This window comes from Solanum dulcamara, chromosome 9, assembly GCF_947179165.1.
Source record: "Solanum dulcamara chromosome 9, daSolDulc1.2, whole genome shotgun sequence".
Classification (NCBI taxonomy): Eukaryota; Viridiplantae; Streptophyta; class Magnoliopsida; order Solanales; family Solanaceae; genus Solanum; species Solanum dulcamara.
In genome coordinates this window covers 51,275,924-51,291,175 of record NC_077245.1, presented here as the reverse complement: position 1 = coordinate 51,291,175, position 15,252 = coordinate 51,275,924, and the positions used below count along the sequence as shown (strand labels likewise).

Genomic DNA, 15,252 nt, shown 5'->3' with positions numbered 1-15,252 from the left:
ACATCAATTCCACCAATACATGTCATTAGATCGTCATTTTATACCCTTCATCTCCATTTTTAAGGCCAATCCTACAGTTAATAATCCAGTCCAATTTTCATTACTCCCCATTGCATGTAATAAGGAAATACAAGCATCTACAAGTTTAAACTGAGGTTTAGAAATTCACTTGCCTCAAATAATCAAGCAATCACTCCGAGATTTGAGCCTTCCCTTTTTGTTGGGCCTCCAAATCAACGTAATCTAGTCAAATAAATAATTACAATTAGATTTCGAAACTAACAACACCCATGTCTATCCTAGACCCAAAAACTCACACAAATCTATAATCAAGTTCCCAAATCTTGATGTCAATTAATAAATCAAATCTTATATTTTTAAAATTTCAAGCCTAGGGTTAAGTCTCAATTTTCTCCAATATCACAAATTTGATGAAATTCATATAACATAATACACATAATATTTAGTTACCTATCTTAATATACCAAACTTAAATCATAATGTGATGATAATAAAATAAAAAAAAGCTAAATTACGAACCTCTTACGAAAAAATCACAATCTAATAACCTCAAAATTCTACACCCTATTATATCCCTATATTAATTCTAATCATTACCCACTCATAATAATTATCACATATAATTGTCCATTTAAAACAAAAATGAACACAAATTGAAAACCACGTGCACAGTAACTTCCAATTCAATTTTTGTTTCTTCCTTCCTTCGGTTCAACATCAATACACTATATTTTTAGTTTTTTTTTTTTCCATTCTTTCCACCATACCTTGCTAACAGTAAGTAATACTCTCCATTCCTATATAAAATTTACACGTTGCAGCAACAAGAAAAATTCCACATAGAATCTTTTCTTTCCCTAAACCCAACTCCCCAAATACTAATCATTAGTCCTCAATTGACCCACCAATTAGCAACATCCATTTAAGAATTCCAATTCTTTTCACATCCAAATATAATATCCCTATCCTCTAAGAACATATACCTACTAATTTATTATACCCTTAATGGATTGAGATTTTAAAACTCACCTGGATGCACTGCTCCTGTGTCGATGCTGCGGGTAAGTTTCTCGTCCTTTCTTGCTTCTTTTTTCTAATTAATTATGTACTAAAATAACAAATTTTACTAATATATTTTAATAAATATAAAAAAAGTAGTATAAGGTATTAAATAAGTTAACACTTTAGCCCATTAATTAAATTAATTATTTAAAATTATCCATCAACTAATTAATCGAAGTTATCGAATGGTCCAAAATTCTCAATTTAAATGTACGAAAGGAGTCTTTTATGAAAGAAAGATGACTATTTTCCAAAATGACCTAATGGGTCATTATAGTGTGTTAATGTGACAATTTTTTTATGATATACGGGATCTCATGTTTTGCTGCATTTTTTTACCATCTTCTTAACTACTTATAGAGTTATATCATTGTCAATTATCGATGTTAAATTATATGTTTACTATTATAGACTGTGTGAATAAAAATCGTTCTTTTTAGTAGACTTTTAACATTGTTGTTTATAAATACTATCAAGCATGAATAAAAGATATAATAGTGTAAGAGTTTAAGATAGATACTTTTATTTATTCAGTACTACTACAACCCTATTACACCTTTCCAAAAAGCAAACACAAACAACAAACTATAAGATATAAGTTTTAGGTCTTTCTCTGTTTTTCAACCAAAATCAACATTTGTTTTAGTTGACCCTTTCTATTTTGGTGTCTTTTAACAACCCTTTCATGTGATCTCTTTTCTCTTCGGCTTCTTTGAATAAAGTCACTAGTAGATCTTTGTTTTCTTTGCAGTCTCAAAGTCTTTGTAATAGTTGAAATTTGGCAATGCCTTGAAAATCTCCGATCCCAGACTCAACTTTGATGGACTGTTCGTTAATGAACCATTTTCGATCCACTTTAAAAAAGAACATAAGCCAAATGCACAATTAAAAAATTATCGATTCGAATTTTTATCGGTGTATGATGTCCTCAACGTAGCTAGAAAATCACAACGACAAAGGTAAGACTTTTTTTCATTGGATGTTTGAGATGCTTGAGACATTGTAAAAACTAAATCTTTGTGTTGTTTAAAATAGAATAAGATGGAAGAGTTAATGAGTCAAAAAAATATATGAGGATTGCCTTCCTTTTATACAAAAAAATAGATGATACCATTGAAAGAGTAGTAATTTGTACTTTGTTCCCATTGGAGAACTTGGTATTTGAATATTGTCACCGGTGATCATAATATATAGACCATTTATACAGTCAATACTTTTTCATGTGAGTGGTCTGTGTTGGACTAACGAGATATACACTCCATCATTATTCAGGTATATGCGGGTTGATATAATAATCTAAACATGATCGATATTACACCTACTGGAACATGATGCTTATATATAGATTATAACTAGTACAATTTTAGAAGGAAAATAATTAATTAATAATAAATTATAGTGTTGAAATTTATTAAATTAAATGAATTTAAACAAGTAATTTGATCATATAAGGGTCCAAATAAGTTGAGAGTGATGATCAGCGATATACGAGGAAGATTGTGGTTATACGATCAACATCTTCAGAGTAATGCTTGAGAAAGCACAGGAATATTGTGAGGTTGTCACTTGTTCAACCATAACTCTTCATCATGTAAGTGGTGATCAACGATGTACGAGCAAGAGTTCTTTGAGAAGTGACAAGAGTTGTGGTTGAACAAGTGAAAACCTTACAACATACTTGTGCTTTCCCAAACATTACTCTGTGGATGTTGATTGTATAACCACAACTCTTCCTCGTACATCATTGAACACCACTCCCAACTTATTTGGACCCTTATATGATTAAATTACTTATTTAAACTCATTTAATTTAATAAATTTCAATAATATAATTTATTATTAATTAATTATTCTCCTTTTTAAATTATACTAGTTATAGTCTATATATAAACATCTTGTTTCAGTAGGTGTAGTATCAATCATGTTTAGATCATTCTATCAACCAGCATATACCTAACTAATGATGGAGTGTATATCTCTTTGGTCCAACATAAACCACGAACATGAAAATGCATCGACTATATAAATGATCCATATATTATGATCACCAGTGACAATATTCAAAAACTAAGTTCTCCAATGGTAACAAATATATTTTTGACAATTCCAAAAGGGGTATATCCAATTAATACTTGTATTAGTTACGTTTGAATTATTATTTTGAGTTAATAGGATGATTATACATTTAAAAAAAATTATCAATAAGATGACTATATGTAACACCCCAAATTGTTTTGCCAAGACTCGCACCATTCTTCATATGCGTGTAGGCTTGAACTCGAAGACTTCAAATTGTATATATGATTTATGATCAATTCCTAAGTATTTAAACTGTATTAGATGTGTTTTAGGGTCATAAGGGATCTCTAACACCAAGCCAAGTCCAAAGAATTTCTATAGGCTAAGTTTTCGGATGAGTCCATATAAGGGTCAACTTCAAATAACCATAACTTTCAGAATATTAATATTTAGGTGTCTCATGACCTATCAAATTAAAGGTCTTTGAATCCTTTTTTCAACTCTACTGAGTTTGCCTCATTCTAAGTTCGGAGTAAAAAGTTATAACCATTTTATCAAAGACTATCACTGCAGTAGTTGGGGTGATGGCGTGGTGCGCCACTATAGTGCCAGCAGAGCGCCAAAACTAGCTGCAATAGTTTTGGCTCTGGCGCAACGAGCCATTATCGCTCCTACAGGCCCTGAATCCATTTTTTAGATTTTTCATGATGAAGGGCATTCCGGATTTTTTTCTACCTTTCCCAAGCTTAACCCTAGCCGTTTTAGGGACTAAAAATTAGTTCCCTGATAATATCCAAGGAGGTTTTTCTCTCCTTCACCTTAGGAGATTTGAGAGAAGAGACTAGAAATGAGAATAAGAGATAAGATTCAAGATCTTCAAGTCATGTATTTGATTTTTGGTGAGATAATCTTCATTCTAGGTATGTAAGGCTACTCACAACGTTGGATTGATTTCATCCACATGCCCTACATCTTCATTGATTCTAGTTGAGTTGAGTTTTGAGGTTCCATGAATTGAGTTCTTGAGTTATCTAAAATTTCTATCAAGTTTTTTTATATAAATTCATATGTATTGATGATGTCTTTGAATTGAGTATTTGAGGTATAAATCCATGTACTAATTCATATGAACCCAAGATGAGATTTCACTTTTGTCATAATTTATCTTGAGGTTGAGATTGATGGTTTTCATGTATAAATAAAGTATTGCTTTCAAAGTGAGATGATGTATATTTTAATGAGTTTGATGAAATTAAACATAGAGTTAAATGAGGATTTTGGGACAAGATGTTTGATGATGATATAAATGATGTTTATTTTTAAAAAGGTAAAATGATTGATGAAGAGGTAATGTTGATGATGATATTTGGAGATGGAGTGGATTGGAGTCTAATGTGACTATATGATATAATTTGCATAATTCGATTTGATTAGAGTCTTATGAGGATTTTGAGTATAAATGATTGTTTGAGAAGGAGTTTTAAAAAATGATTTGTGAACGTTTTTGCATAAATTATTTATGCACTATTTTGAGTTTGAAGAATGAATATTTTTATCTTTGATTTAGAAAGAGTTTAAGCATGAGTTGAGTTTGAAAAGTCTCTTAATTATTATTTTGAGAATGAGTATTTTGAGTATAAATGAGTTGAATATTTTTTTATTAAAACATCTATTTTGTGAATGAGTTGATGAGTTAAAATTATGTTTTAAATACATTTAATCTCTACTGCATTGATTGAGTTGAAAGCATGTCTTAATTGAAAATATTAATGAATGTTGACTCGGAGTCCTGATGAGTCATGAATGAGTCTTGAAAGGATTGTTTGATTGAAAGAAGTGATGATTGAGATAGATTGAGTTTTGAAAAAAGGTCCAATGAGACCAGATGAAAATGAGTTTCGAAAAGCGTGATGAGAAGATTTTAATATTTTACCTGATAAATATGAGCATATTGAGTCTTGGAAGGAGTATTGAGCACCGAATTGGGTAAAAGTAAGTAATAATTCTAACCCAATAACTACGTCGCCAAACGTGGGAGAGGAATCAACCGTTAAAGTCAGATTTTTCCAAATTACTTTCCTGACATGATAGGACTTGATTGGTTATGGATCCATGATTGTTGATTCATTCCTACCCTATCAAGGTATGAACGGGCGTGGCAATAACGTCAGTTTGTTATGCATCACTGGCTCATAGGTGATAGTTGTCGATTAGAGAAACTCTCAAATTGAGTGGATTGTGCATGATATGATTGGTTTGATTGATATTGTAGATGATTGAATCGAATTGTAAAACATTGTTAAATTCTAATTTGTATATCTATTGAGTTGAGTCCTTTGACTTTATTGTTGAATCGGATTGTCTATGATTGAATTGGATCGGATTGTATATGATTGGATTGGATCGAATTGCATATGATTGGATTTGATTGGATGGTATGTGATTGAATTGGGTCGGATTGTATATGACTGGATTGGATTGAATTGTATATGATTGGATTGAATCGAATTGTATATGATTGGATTGAATTGTATATGATTGGATTGGATTGGATTGTAGATGATTGGTCTCTGTCTAAACTGTTACATTCCGTATTTTTGCATTTTGGATTATTCGTACGCTAACGATTATAAATTCAAGGACTTTTAATTTTGAATTTTAAAAGAACATGATTTGTTGTAGATGCCAAGTTATATGAATAATTTATGTGTAGTAAAATACATCTCAAGAAGGACCCTTAAGCCAAATCAAAATAGAAGCCATCAAATATGTTTTTCTTAAAGTTACGTTTCGGGTAAGCTGACTTCGGGAGGCCATAACCTCTTTATAATTTGAGAATTTGGGAAAACTCTCAACATGAAAGTTGTAGATAATTGAAATATCTTTCCAACCATAGGTCGTGGGATGAAATGTGATATCGGAGTAATAAGATATAGACGTTTTAAGTCTGACAGGCCAAACTAAATAGTGAATTCGGCCCAACCCAATTTTAATTCGGGTCAGGCCCAATACCCACGAAATTAATCAAAATTCTATGTCTTCCTTCATAGTTTAGACCAAGAAATATCTGGAAATTTCCAGAGAGAGTAAGATAAGGGAAAGCTAGAGAGAAACACCAACATCCACCACAATTAAAGCCCCGAATCTCAAAGCTCTTGAAGAGAAAATTGTTGTACGTCGCGTTGGCTTCAATTTGAGCTAGAAATCAGCCAATAAGGAGAAGATTTTATGTGGTGCTGCAAATTTAAGGTAATATTAAAGTCTCCTTTTCATTGTTAATAAGTTTAGTTAGAGTTTTAACGGATTAGAACGGAGAAAATAGTGTTATAAACTAGTTTGGTGATTTGTTGAGAGTTATGGGTTAAAGGGTTGATTTAGGTAGATTAAATAGATGGAATTATCTTAGTGATGATGTATAATAATGTTTGATATTGTTTTGATGTTGTTGATGAGTTGTTGTTCTTGAATTTGGAGGAAAAAGGTGTATGAAGATTGTGAATGTTCAAACCCGTTTTTGGAATTGAGTAGCTGGTAGTAATTCTGGAATATCTCATTGTGTAGACCTTAGATTTTAGATATTAAACATGTTTTGGAAAGCTAATACACGTACCTACAACTCTTATGTTTATGTCTTAGTCTATATCTGCTGTTATGATGTCGAAAACTGAGCATGAATCTTAAGACAAATTCTGTCCAGATTCTGGATTGAAAATTCCTTCATGTATAGCTGTTCGTATTTTGATGATATCTCTTTGTAGAAAATGAATTTTGAGTTGATTTCTTTTGCATTGGAAACTTAAGACAGATATCTAAATGTTTCATGAAGGTTATAAAGTCCAGTTTTGCCGTTTTCATTTTCAAATTTTAGATACAACGTGAGGTACTTGACTTTCCGAATTTACTGCTTTGGTAACATGAATAATAAATCTTATTTTGTGTCAATATTTTGGATTGTTGATATTGGTTGATGATTATATGACTGGTTTGAAAGTGGGAAAAGTGAGTGGTATAGGGGAGGTGCTGTCCAATTTTTTTTAGAAATAACCTACTAACGATAGACTACGTTTTATTCTTGTCCATAGCTTAATCATAGTGCTTAACGTTTTAATATAGGTTGAGACAATATTGGACAACATATACGTATAAACGCTAAAGGTATGTAAAGTTAACATTTTCTTCTTTTGGCATGATCCATATGAAACGAACGAATGACGTATGCTTAAATTCCAAAGAAACTCTTATTCGTAGATATACTCGGATGGCTACCGTTCTTGATTTTCAAAATTTATATTGTTATGTCTTGACTCATGTGTATAATTCCAGCCATCCTAGTTGGTATAACTCATGTTGTGGTATAATTCATATTTTAGTATAATCCATAATTAGTGTGATTTATAATGACTATTGTCTTGGTTTTCAAATGATGGTCTGTTTTGCTTATTCTATTAAGTCTCCGATAATGATTAAATTTCACAAGGTTGCTAATGATATCTTATTCGTGCATGCTGTTATGGTATTATTCACCGAGTCCCATAATGGGCCGGGTACGGTATCAGTGTACACTACTCTATTCACCGAGTTCCTTGCTAGAGGGCCGGGTATGGTATATATATACATATGACGATATATTGATATAATTGTGATACCGAGTCCCATAACGGGCCAGGTACGATATATGATGATGATATGCATGTCTTTATTTTATAACACAGGTACAGTGATTTATTGATTATGACACTTGACTCCTGAATCTTTATTTCAGATGTGATCTCCTTTACGATATTTTATGCTTTATATACTCGGTACATATTTCGTACTGACCCCCTTCTTCGGGGGGCTGCGTTTCGTGCCCGCAGGTACAGATACTTATTTTGGAGAGCCGCCACCTTAGGATTCTACTCAACGGGTTGAAGTGCTCCATTGTCTCGGAGCCTAAACTTTTGGTACTAATCCTTATAATGTATATATTTGTGTATTTTGGGGGTACGGCGGGGCCCTGTCTCGTCATATGCTATTGTTAATCCTCTTAGAGGTCTGTAGACACATGAGTGGGTTGTATGTAGATATTGTCTGATGTACTAGTATGGCATATGTTTTTGGACATTTACATTCGGAGTGAAAGCCTTGTCGGCTTACGTATTATGTTATCTTATTTTTGACAATTAAGACTCCCCAAGAAATAGCTAATTTTGGTATATATATAAGTGACAGTTTGAGACAACGTGCTACCCATATAAATTCTATATCGTGTTTAATTGTCGATTGACAAAAGATAATATGTGTGTATACGAGTGTCCAATTCGGACACTAGTCACGGCCTACGGGGCTAGGTCGTGACATAAACTTTATTCTTACTTTAGACTTATGAAACTTGATTGAGTCTCTCACCTTTTGATTTGAGATATTTGAACAGATACTATTCTACCTTGATGCATGTTTCATTCTTCCATATTACATACTCGTATATTCCACATACTAACGTCCATTTGGACCTGCATTATTTCATGATGCAGAGATAGATTTAAGAGATCATCAATAGGCACACTGTTGAGAATCTGTTCACACTCAGCTTATTGGTGAGTCCTCCCCTATATTCGGAGGATACCACTTCTGTTATTCTTGCGTTGAGTTTAGTCTTTTATTCTAATTTGAGGTAGCCATAAACCTGTGATTGTCACCAATTAGATAGTAATGATAGAGGCTTCATAGACTAGATAGTGATGGGCCGACTGGTATTTTATTTCCTTGAATTGTTCTTGTCAGACTATTTTAATAAAATTAATTGGAGTTCGATTTGTTAGCCCATGGCCTTTCTTACTTGAGCTAGATTGTTGATTGGAATTGTCCTCCTAATTATCTCTTTATTTTAAGTCTTTCCTTGATTGAATGAATGAACGGATGTGTGATCAGGCCAAGTGGTTCGCTTGGGAGCCAGTAATGGTTTCTGAGTGCCAGCCAAGTCTAGAGTACCCTTCCCGAGCGTGACACTATATATATATATATATTAGATAAGCATGTTTTTGATAGTAAGAATCAATGTACACAATATATGCCATCTTTTGAATGATAATAATGGATAGTGATTAGAGTCGATAACAACTGGCACTAAATTAACCAAAATACAGTAACTTGATTATAAAAACAAAATAAGATATCTAGTAGCCTGATTACAAAAACAAGTGAGTCAAATATATCTAAGATTTGTTGTTCTTCATACACCTGGTTCTCTTGTGTCCGGGTGTCTTGCACATTGAACATTTGTTCCTCGTCTTGCTCTTGAAGTTCTCACCAACGCCCTTGATACATTTTCTTTTCTTCCTTCCAAGCTTGGTATCGACAAGTGGTGGAAGAATCACCACAGTGCTAATTTATTCGGAGATTTTCACTGAGATGCCTCATGCAATATCCGTGATGAGCATGATTGTAAACCTTCGCAATGTTGTTGGTGATGCTCTTGTGTCTATCAGAGATAAAACACAAATTTGGTTTATCGACCACAATTTCCTTCAACTTCTTAAAGAAGAATGTTCAAGACGCATCATTCTCTTGGTCCACAACACAAAATGCAATTGGATAAACATGGTTCTCCTTATCTTGTGCAATGGTTCTCAATAGCACACACTCGTATTTACCATGTAAATGAGTGTCATCGACCGCAATTACCTTTTTTATGTGGGTGAATTCCCTAATGCAAGCACCGAAGGCTAAGAAGTAATACATGAATCTATGACTATCCCCTTTTACCATTATAGAATAGTTAGAACCAACATCAAGAGTGTCGAACATGTAGGAAAAGCCGGTGAGCATGAATACCCATTCTTTATTGTCCCTCGGACCATTTCCTTCACAATTACACCTCCCTTTCAATATTTTCAGTAGCTTGGAATATTGCGAAAAGAATTAAAAATAACCCTCTGAGTCTCTTTAACATTTGGACTAATGTCATCATGATACAGATTCACACAAAGCGATGCAATGACTTTAGTCGAGATTTTTCTATGGCTTCTGTTGGCATGCTCAACACCGCAACTATGATCGCCAATGTACTTGTAGATACGAAATCCGTCCGAGCACTCATACTTCTTTGCCCGCAACATCCACCTGCAAATACGAGAAACACATTTCATCTTTAAGTATTTAGTACAACTCTTCACCATAGCAAAATCAAAAGACTTCCTCGCCGCCACTTCGGATAATAACAATTTCAGCTCACTCTTGCTACTAAATATTTGATTTATATAGAAATTAGTTCCATCCGTGAAGAAATGCCTGAGTTGTGATTTAAATGTCTTTTCTCTGTCCAAATCTTTGAAATTTTCGGGATATTCCGCATCTATTTGCTGTTATCCCATATTCATTGGATGATTTTACATATTTGTTGAATCATCACACAAGCTCTCATTTGAATAATCACCAAAGCTTTCCTTTAGATAATCACCCAAGTTCTCATCTTCAATTGAATTATAATCGTCGTTAAGTGAATTAGACGGTTCAATCGGATGCCTCACAATTACATTTATCCTCAATAAAGGCCTAGAGCCACCAGCAGCAACATCCAACATGTACAAATCCACATGTCTATCATTCTTTATAAATGTGGAATGTATTTTTCCTCTCCCATTCATTTGATAGCTAATCACCAAGTCGTTTGGCTCGGAGGCTAACTCACCAGCCTCAATTAAGCTTGCAACCATATCATTGTATGAACCATTGTGACGCAAAGCAATGGGCACTATTGTCTTACTAAAAGATTTCCAATTCCAGGTTTTGGGAATTTCCTTCCATAATCTCATATAATTATCACCACCAACAACAAATTCAGCTACTGCCATTATAGACTACACTAATCGATATTAGAGTTAGATATCAGTATTTAACGGTCGATGACTGGTAAAAATCCATACAGAAACGCGAATGAACAAGATCAGCTTAAATCGAGCTCCTGCAATGGCGGAAACGTACTTATAATGCTTCTAAATTACTGAAATTTATCTCCTCACCAATTATGGAGTGATTTTGGAGAGTGATTTGAAAGGCTTCTCAAGCTTCTAAAAATGGTGGGATTTTTATTATTTTTTGAAGATTCTTCAAGAAAATGGGATGAAAATGGAAGAAATGAGTAAGATGATGACGATTTCACCTGTGATGAAGAAAATGTGGACGAAACTAGCGTCGGAATCAGCAAAAATCACCTGCAAACAGGAGCTCTTTTTTGGTTTCTTTCTAAAAAAAATTGTTCATTTTTTGGAAATATTTGGTAATGAATAATAATAAAGAATTCCCATTTTGTTGGAAAAGAATGAGGAGGGACCAAAGTATATTTTCAAAGACTTGAGTGTTGGTTGGAGTCAAATTGATGATGTCATACTTTCTTAAAGATGCTTTTATCCACAGTGAAAGAACAACTCCAGATTTCATAGTTGCTTCTGGAAAAGAAGTAGGGCAGAGGATGCTCGCTGAAGTTGTTAAAGTTTCCCCGAGTGATGAACTTGACTCCTTTGAAACTGGCCAACCTCTACCGAATGTTCAATCACTTCAGGATGGAGGAGAAACAACTGAAATTGATTCTTTCTGTCAACAGTCAAATTTACAGAATAATGTTCCTTCTTGTTCATCACACAAGCATGACTCACTCAACTGTGAAGGGACAGTGGAAGTTGATCCGTTACTTCCTCATCCAATAGAGGAACGGTTAACGTGGATGTGGCACATGATGACCACATTGAGGATACAAGTGAAATGATTCACACTTTGAACAACCAAATTTAGAAATTAATTCTGCAGGAACTGCAATGACTAACAACGAGAAAATCCATTCACAGAAGAACAATGAATTACAAAGGATAGAAAAAGATCATGGGATTACTCGCAAGATTCTGGAGCAGCAATAGCATGATGCTGCCAAAAATCTACGTGGTAAGTTCACTAACTTCAGCGCATTTGAGATTCGTGATTCTTTTTATGTAATTATATTTATGTACGCTCATATGCCTTTAACCAAACTGAAATCCCTTTTGTGGACTTCTTTTATTGAAGTTAGTCGAGTAACACTGAAACGAATATGTAGAGGATATAATATCTCCAGATGGCCTCATCACAAGACTAGAAAAGTTAATGTCCATGTTAGCCAAGGGGTATCTTTTCAAGGTGCCGGACCATATGTGGGGGATCAACAATGTCCTTCTCGTTCCCAAGAAAAAGGCACAGATGATTTGGGTCACAAAAGATCTCCTGCAACAGGAGTACCTCGTGATAGTCTGATGACTTTAAAGGTTACATATAGAGATGATATCATAAAGTTTCGACTCTCTCTCTCATCAACCAGGGTAGAATTGGAGGGGGAAGTGGAAAAGAGGCTTAAGATATCACTTCAAAGGTTTTCAATCAAGTATCAAGATGAAGATGACGATTGGATTTTGATAATCACTGATTCAGATATGAGTTATGGTATGCATTCACTAAGGTAGTCAGGAAGGACTACTATGAGATTACTGGTTACCCCAGAAGCTGACACGTGAAGGATTTTCCCTAAGTTTTGTTATGGTTCATCTTCATTGCAGAAATGTTATCTTTTGGTGACATGGTGTTTGTCTCTTCCCTGCTGTCTTTGTGCTCAGTGAACCAAGGTGCTTAATGCTGTTATGAATGGGAATTGTTAAATTACGAAAGATGCATATATATATAGAAGAGGAAAATAATCCATTAAGGGCTTAGGCTAAGAGTTACGTCATTTTCTTTCATTAGCTATTTTGTAACTCCCTTTTCTATTTTCCGTTTGTTCTTTGATTACATGAGCAACCTGTTTGTAAGTTCCTTTGATGATCAATACAAAGCTTAACGATAGTAACACTGAGGTGGCTGATATCATGTAATCACATCAAGATTCACATCTTCCTGTTCTTGCTGTTGGAGAAACAATAGGAGACTTTGCATAGAGTTTGGTCACAAGGTGTTCCGTGTCAAGCTCCTTAAGTTATAGAGCCCGTTTGGATTGGCTTTAAGTTGGTCAAAACCAACTTAAAGCCCCTTTTCAGCTTTTGGACGTGTTTGTCTAATGCTAACTTTAAGCCAGAAAGTTCTTAAAGTCAGTCAAAAATGAAAAGTTAGGATTCCTAACTTCTTTTTTTCTAAGTGCTTAAAGTCATTTTCTTTGATCATGGAAATTACTTTTATATCCCTTATATTTTAACTAAATTCTCAAACTACCCTTTTTATTTTTTTAACCCTAAAATTCACATAATTTTCCTCATTTAAGCACTTTTATCCAAACACTCAACTGCTTATTTATAAAAATAACTTTCAACACTTTAAAGTTCTAAAAGCACTTCATACATAAAAGTTACTTTTTTTAAGTCCATCCAAACGGGCTCATAGTCGGAAAAGGATCAAAAATACTTTTGAATTATAGGAAAAGGTTTTAAAATACCCTACATCCACTTTTCGTCTAAAAATAGTCTTCTACTTATCTTTTGGTCTAAAAATATTTTTCCATTTACCTTTTTGGCTCACTATAACCCTTGAAACTAACATTCCTCTTTTTACTTTTTATTTTTTATTTTTTAAAAATATTTATCATGTGTCATTTTCTTATTGGATGAAATTAAAATTCCACCTCGACTAAATTGTTTTTGGCTTAGATAAATTATGTAAAAAATTTAGTGGAGGTGGAATTTTTTAATTAAAAAATAAAAAATAAAGAGAGGTTGTTAGTTTCAATGATTATAGTGAATCAAAAAGGTGAATGAAATAGTATTTTTAGATTAAAAGATAAGTAAAAGGATATTTTTAAATCTTTTCCAGATATATTTTTGGCCCTCTTTCAAATTATAGCTAATGAACCGGCTACTAAGAGACTATTCATATCCCTTTTATTCATACTGTTTTTCTATTAAAATAAAAAGAGTTGAAAATTCTCTTTGCAAATATTTTTTGCAGGAAAGATAACGTAATTGCACCTAATTATCCTTCATACACAAAAGAAATATATAAAGTTGTAATTTCCTCTTCACGTAATTATTTATTTGTAAGCTCTCCGTTCCTATAGGCTCTTCCATAAAAGCCTCGAGGTCTCATTTATGGTCGGTATTACGACACTTTGTTCTCATTTAATCATCTTTTTAACATTATTGTTGATTAATCATATTAGTTGATCACTTTTCATTTTGTACGGTACTTAAGAAAATATAAATAAGAAGATAATTTTAGTAATACCCTTTATAAAAATTCTTGGAAATTTTATAAATAAATGAGAATACTTTCAAAAAAGAATTAATTACAAGGTTAATATAGAAAAAATTTAATTAATGTTGTCTTGATTTAGTAAGAGGAATAACTAATATGTGATAACTATTTTTAATATAATGATCAACTAATATAGAACGGAGAGAGTAGAAATTGCTAATATGTCTGAAATTCCTATACAATGCATGAATGCGTGTGTGCACGCAACAAAACGGGACAAATTTTCATAAGTTCATATATATTATATAAGTCATAGAAATAAGGGGTCGTTTGGTGTGAAGGATAATACCAAATAATTTTGGGATTAAATTATAGTGGCACTTAAATTGGTGTTTGATTGATAAGTCTGGAATAACTTATCCCGGGATTAATAAATAGTACCGGGATAAGTTATCCCTCCTCTTTGGTGGTATACAAATCTCGGAATAACTTATTCCGGGATAAAATAGGTAAATGACAAATATATCCCTTTAAATGTTTTTTATACCTCACTTTTCACATTTATATATATTTACATTATTTTTAATACCATATATAACAACATTCACTTCTTATTTTTATGATAATTCTTCATATTTTTTCTATTAAAAAATTACACTATATAATATAATTTTTATTTATAAATTTATTTGACTAATTCTTATGTTTATTTATATTTTGATTTCTCATAAATTCTTTTTTACTTTAACAAATTTAAAATAAAAATTCTATTTTTAAATTAAATAAGAAGAAAGTTTTATTTTTAAATACATACGGACATCATGAAAATGCACACATAAAAATATTTAAGGTAAAGAAGATGAAAGTTTTATTTTAAGAATGAATATTGAATAACTAAAGCTTGCAAAGAAAATATTAAAAGCTAAATAAAGTGAAGTGTATTTTTGTAAACAAACAACATATTCTTAA

At 32.7% G+C, this 15,252-nt stretch overlaps 1 long non-coding RNA gene across 1 annotated transcript; it reads left to right on the top strand.

Annotated features, from left to right (window-relative positions):
• Positions 1 to 5,820: 5,820 nt before the first annotated feature.
• Positions 5,821 to 8,323, top strand: LOC129903136 (uncharacterized). The gene is made up of 3 exons (XR_008770209.1): positions 5,821 to 6,351; positions 7,216 to 7,257; positions 7,959 to 8,323. It is a non-coding gene; the product is annotated as an uncharacterized LOC129903136 (long non-coding RNA).
• The last annotated feature ends 6,929 nt before the right edge of the window (positions 8,324 to 15,252 follow it).